Genomic DNA, 6,821 nt, shown 5'->3' on the forward strand with positions numbered 1-6,821 from the left:
TGAGTTTCACCTCTGTTGTCAAAGAGTTATTGTTGTCAAATATTACTCCTGAATTTTGCCCATTTATTGACATAATCAAAGTAGTTTTAGGCATACTTGACAAGTGGCCCCTTGACATATGTGACATCTTCAGTCACTCTTGGCTTTTTAACAGCATCTATTTACATGCTCAGAATTTGAGGCCATACCTCGAATGTTAAAATTGAGACCTAGAACTCCCATAATACAGCATGAACGTGTACAAACATGAGCCCCTTAATGACTTACAAAGGAATTAATCTACATTAAATAACTTGTATCTGTGTGATTACAATTTATACACATTTATGATCCCCAAAAAATAAATAAATAATTAATGGAGTTCAGGGGATGGGCTGTATTGATACGGGCATAGGCATAACAAAGTCTCCTAGGGCCATTGCAACACTCTTCCTTCTGTAATAAAGTTATACACTGCTGCTCTGCTGGCAATGAGCTGAGGTCCAACATCATGATTCCTGCTCATTTCGCATCTTTCTTCTCATGCCTTTTAAATGCACAAATTGATGCCTTCCGTGTTTGTAAGTGTTTGGTGGGAACAGAAAGGGGCCATGCAGTAACAGCAATCTACTAGCTGTGCTGTATGTCAATAGAGCCTCGAGTATCAGTTTGCGAAGTTTACTTTTCATGAGCCACGTTGAGAAAAGTTATAAACTCTGCCTTTTGCGATGTTGTGCAAAGTTTTCCAGCTTCGTCAAAGGCAAAGTTTAAGGTTGGTTTTGCCCCTGGGATTCATTGGATGCTTGCTTACAGCCAATCATCAGATGGTTTCCTCCAGCTGATTTCCCACCCATGAAGGCTCAGACCTCCCAGTTGACTGGAATCATTTGGTGCGTGTCTATTTTCATGACAAGTCAGAGTACATTCATAATGTGAAATGACGTAGATTGGCCTCCCCCATCATCATCCAGCAGGATAGGTAGATTTATATGCAATTCAGATTTGACTCCCTCCCGGTGAAGACTTTATAGCCTCCTGGCGACAGCCTTTCACCACAATGCAGTCTTTTCCAGGTTGTCCTCTTGTTGCTGAGTCAATTCTATGGCTCCGATTATGCTTTCTCTATATCTTTACTGACAGACAGCAGCCAATAGAAACACAGTAAAGAAAAAAGAAACTACAATACCTATCTGTATCTGGGCAACCATAGAGACTAACTCCCTATATAAGTAACCATAGAGGACATTACTCCTCTTTCTTTGCTGCTTCGCAGCCAGTTAAGTGTTTGTTTCTATTACCTTGCATTATTTGTGCTATTGTTCATGCAAAGTGTTCCTTACTGTATTTGCTTGACCTGGTGTAATTGTGGTCGCGTCGTGTGCTTTGCCTCGCCCCGACACTTCACCGGGGGTTGTTGCGGCTGTTTTGCATGCAGTCTGTGCTCTTGGAAGCGCGGGTTCGCCTTCCGTGTCTCGGGCGCTTGCCGCCCGCGTCTCTTCAGTGGAGTGGGAGTTCGGTGGCCCCGGTGAGCGTGTGCGTCTACTGCGCGCCTTCTCCAACATTTCCTGTATTTGCGGGCTACATTTCACGCATGCGCAAAAGCGCGACTTCTGTGAGCTTCCGTGTTTACCCACGGATATAACACGCTGAGGCGGCGTTTTTCGAGCCTGAAGCCCACAGCCTGCGCAGGAGGTCCCCGGTCTACGCCCATTCTCCCTTGAGGGTTTGAGCTGTACAATTAATAGAGGCAGTGCCTAGAGTGGCTTTTTCAGAGCAAGCCCTCCCTCCACTTGTATATTTTGTTGTGTTACGAAGGTGGGGTTTCCCTGCCGCCTGGCTTGTTGTGGGGTTGTCACTCCCCCTTACTGGCCTACTTGACTCCATTATCATTTTTCCTCTGTGGGCATATTTATAATCACTTGTGATTATGGAGGAGTTTTATGATGAGGAAAATTATTACTATGATGAGGAGCCTGCAGGTTCCATGGAGCATGATCTGGTGGAAGCACTAGATCATGGGGTGCAGCACTCAGTGAATGTGGCTTTGGTTCGCGCTATTGCGCCTTTGAAGCGCCATTTAACAGAATACGCTTCGCAACAGGGTTGGGTGCCCTCTTCATCTTCTAAACGCTCCTCTAAGTCGCCAAAGACTCCCCATCATTCTGACTTCGCCAAATTGGCTAAGACCTTGTCCTCTGGTGTTGTTTCTAAGAAGGCGTCCAGGGTAGACCAGTCCTCCACAGACTCAGATGACGCTTCGTCCTCTTCTTCCTCTGTTCCAAATGTCCCTCCCCCTGCGAAGAAGGCTCGCAAGGAGCATTTTGTGGACGCCCCGTCTCAACCTCAAGTCCTTACTTTTGAGCCGTCCGTCATCATGCATCCCAACTCCAAAACTTGGCTCCCTTCCAGTGAGGCCGCACAATATGTGCAGGCCCACATTCGTCAGCCCTTTGACCAGGATGTGAGAGCGCGCATTAGGTCAGAGTGCCCTCGCCCTGATCTAGCGGATAAGCTGGCGGACACTCCTGAGGTGGACCCTACCAATATTACCTATCTCAAGAAATTTTGAAAGGACCCCAAAAAGGGTATTGATAGATCTTGGCGTCTGTGCCAGGATAAGGTTTTGGATCTCCTGGGCCCCCTTACCAAAATGCTAGACATGGGTTTCCGTGCAAAGGCATCCGCGACCTGTATAGACCCAGATGAACTGATTGGTTGGGCTCAACATGCTGTATGTCTACTGGGCAATGCTAGCTGTGCCTTATCCACAGAAAGGCGTCGGTCCATCCTTTTAAAAATGGATTCCAGACTGACCGAGTTGGCAGCTTCCGAGTCAGGTCCCCTTGCTCAGGGTCTTCTTTTTGGTCAACCCTTCCTCAAGGAGTTGACCAAATTTGTCGCTACATTCAGTGGCCTGGACAAGGCACAATCATCTTTACACAGGGCTATGCGCCCGGTTTTTGGCAAGGCCGGGCATTCTCAGGGACGTTCGTTCAGCCGAGGAGCTGCCCAACAATCTCACCGTGGCAACCAGTCCCACAGAGGAGGAGGTCAGGATTTTTCCAAGTCCAATTTTTATCCCTCCCGTAAAGGTCGTGGACAAGCCAACAAAGGACGTTTTGGAGGAAATCAAGGCGGACGTCAAGACTACTCCAATTCAGGTGAGCGTGATTCCTTATACGGATGTTGTTCTGGGGGCAGAATTCAGTATTTTCTAAAAAATTGGTGCACGATCTCCAGCGATGCATGGGTCTTGCAGACAGTCCTCGGGTACAGGATTGAGTTTTGCAGTCCTCCTTGTCAGACCCACCTTCCTTCGCCCCTTCATTTTTCCCAACTAGATCAAGAGATAATGTCCAAAAAGATCGAGTCTCTTCTGGCCAAAGGAGCCATAGTTCAGACTTCTCGTCATCCTCAAGGGTTCGTCATCACAGTCTTCCTCGTTCAAAAGAGAGGGAGCGGGTCACGTTTGGTACTCAATCTCAAGGACTTCAACAGCAGAGTAGTGTATCGCTATTTCAAGATGGAGGGCATCCATCTTCTCAGGGATCTTCTTCACGAGGGCGACTGGATGGTCCGTCTGGACTTGAAGGATGCTTACTTGTCAGTCCTGATGTTCCAGCCTCATCGTCGTTTCCTCCAGTTTCAATGGTCGGGGATGTGGTTCGAGTACACTGTTCTCCCGTTCGGCCTCTTGTCGGCACCGTGGTGCTTCACGAAGCTTCTGAGGCCGGTAGTGGAGTCGTTGAGGGCGCGCGGGGTTCGTCTGATTGTCTATCTCGACGATATCCTTCTGATGGCCCAATGTCCTGTCCAATTGCAAACCCATTTGCTCTGGTCAGTAGAGCTATTACAGTCTCTAGGGTTTCTAGTGAATCCTCTCAAGACTGTTTTGCGCCCCTCTCAGTCAGTGGAATTCCTGGGTTTCCTAGTCGATTCAGTCACATGTCAACTCCTCTTGCCCTCCCAGAAGATCAGGTCCATCAAGAGGGAGTTGAGATTGTTCTTATCCAGACAGAGTGTGTCGTTGAGATCGATAGCTTGGATTGATGGCCTGTTGGCGTCCTCCATTCAGGCGATTTTTCCGGGACCATTGCATTATCGGACCCTTTAACGTCTGAAGATCAGACATCTGCAGAAGGTCCATCGTTATTCCGATCTAGTTCCTCTGTCGGAAGACGCAAAGTCGGAGATGTTGTGGTGGCTCAGCCACATGGAAGCCTGGAACGGGGGGGCCCTGTTTGGGAAAGCCCCAGATGTGGTACTGGAATCGGATGCCTTTGGGGATGGGGAGCCCGTTGCGGGTCTGTGACGACAGGCGGTCGTTGGCCGCGGGACAAATTGAATCTCCACATCAATTGCTTGGAGCTCCTTGCGGGCTCGTTCGCGATCCGTTGCCCTGCACCCCAAGCGACCAATTGTTGCATACTCCTCCGCATGGACAACATATCGGCGGTTCGGTATGTTAACAAACTCGGGGGGACGAGATCAAAACTTTTGGCAGAAATTGCGAAGGATTTTTGGCATTTCTGCCTTCAACAGAAGATCACTCTTATTGCGGAGTATCTCCCGGGTCCCAAGAACCAGGTGGCCGATTGGAACTCTCGGCATCTGATGGACTTCAGCGACTGGAGGTTCCACCCCAGGGTGTTTCGGAATCTCTCTCGGACTTGGGGTCAGTCTCTAATAGACCTGTTCGCTTCTCGCCTCAACACCCAATTGCCCCAATTTTACAGCTGGTGTCCGGATCCGGAGGCTCGGGCCACGGATGCGTTCCTTCAGACTTGGCCTCCTCATCTCTGCTATGCTTTTCCCCCGTTTGCGATGATTCCCAGGGTCTTGGCTCGGGCAAAGCACTTCCAGTCGGAACTCATTCTGATTACTCCTCTTTGGAGGGCTCAGGCTTGGTTTCCAGATCTTCTGGAGATGAGTTGCTCAATGCCGCTCCTTCTTCCCCAGAAGTGGAATTTCTTGCTGGACCCTCTGCTCAATCCGCACCCCTTGATTCAATCGGGTCAGCTCCGATTGTTTGCATGGCGGATTTTGGGGAACGCTGGAAAATCCCGGGCTTATCTGGAGACGCTGCACGATTTCTCGGTGAAGCTTGGGCCCCCAACACACACAAACGTTATGCTTCGGCTTGGGGACGATGGTGTAGTTGGTGTTCGGAACGAGAACTGGATCCCACTTCAGCGAATGTTGCTGTAGTGGTTAATTTCCTTGCTTCCCTGGCTTCTTCTGGTTCTGCTTATCGGACTGTTAATTCTTTTCGTTCTGCAATCTCTGCAGGCGACAACTCTGTCGAGGGGAAACCTGTTGGAGAACATCCCTTGGTTTCTAGGCTGCTTAGGGGCATTTGCCTGATAAATCCGCCTTGCCCAAAGTATGTTGCTCTTTGGGATGTTTCCATTGTTTTGCGTTTTCTGGAGTCTTGGCCTCCCAATTCCTTGTTGTCGCGTAAACAGCTTTCGGCAAAGTTGACGATGTTATTGTGTTTGGTGTCCTGCAAGCGCGTTTCGCATGTGCGGGCTTTGGACCTCGCTGGTCGGATGTTCTCTCCGGACGGAGTCTCTTTCTCCATTTCTAGGTGCACTAAATGTAATATGTCATCTGTGACATATCCTGCTTTTCCTCAAAATCCGCAGTTATGTGTTGTCCAATGCCTTAAGGATTATGAGGTGAGTACAGCTCCTTTTCGACAAAATCTGTCTGGTCAGTTGTTGATTGCTTTGCAGAAGCACTTTAAGCCTGTAACACCTGCTACTTTGGCGCGCTGGGTGCATTGGCTCATGTCTGAGGCTGGAATTGATGTCTCCATTTTTGGAGCTCATTCAGCTCGGTGAGCCATGGCTTCTAAAGCTTTTTCTGTGGGTGTGAGTCTACATGACATCATGAAGGCTGCTGATTGGTCTTCCGACTCTGTGTTTAAAATGTTTTATTTCAAGCCTATTGTGGATATTGCTTCTGTTGTGGTGGCTCAGCTTTGAACAAGCATAATCGGAGCCTCCTGTCCTGCCATAGGATAAAAAATTTGCAAACATTCGTGACAAGAATTTTCAATTCTATTAAGGACACGGAGGCGAGGAATATCCCACCCGTATTGTTTATATGCATTTATCATGTATGCTTTTGTATACTTATGGCATTGTTCTAAGATGTTCCTTGCACTGTTTCCCTCCCTTTTTGCCTTGATTCCATGGTATTGGGATGGTGTATTATGACTCTATCTTTCTTTCAGGCTCTGATCAAAAATGAGTTTCCTTCTGGCACTGCTTCATCAGCCTTCAGCCGTTCAGTTCCTAGACGAGTGGGGTACGGCTTCTCCAGTCTCCTTGTCCTTGGTTCCTTTGGACGCCTTCTGCTGATTGATCTTCTCTTCTGCCTTTGGATGTTTACCAGGCTGTTCTTCTGCGATCCTTGAGTTTCATTGCGACTTTGACTTTTTTCACTTTAACTGTTTATGGACAAAGAAAGAGGAAGTAATGTACTCTTTGGTTACTTATATAGGGAGTTAGTTCTATGTTTGCCCAGGTACTGATGGGTATTGTAGTTTCTTTTTTCTTTACTGTGTTTCTATTGGCTGCTGTCTGTCAGTAAAGAAATAGAGAAAGCATAATCCTCGCCTCCGTGTCCTTAATAGAATTGAAAATTCTTGGCACAAATGTTTGCAAATTTTTAATTAGTCACATTTTTTATGTGTGTCCCGTGTACCATTCCCTGAGAGCCAAATGGCTAACTCCAGTTTGTAGGCGGCTTCGGAGCTGTTGCCATCGTGAGGCGCTGCACATTTTAAAATCAGACCATAGTCTTCTAGTTGCCTGCGCACTTGCCAAGTTTCTCTG

This window comes from Lissotriton vulgaris, unplaced genomic scaffold, assembly GCF_964263255.1.
Source record: "Lissotriton vulgaris unplaced genomic scaffold, aLisVul1.2 SCAFFOLD_285, whole genome shotgun sequence".
NCBI lineage: Eukaryota > Metazoa > Chordata > Amphibia > Caudata > Salamandridae > Lissotriton > Lissotriton vulgaris.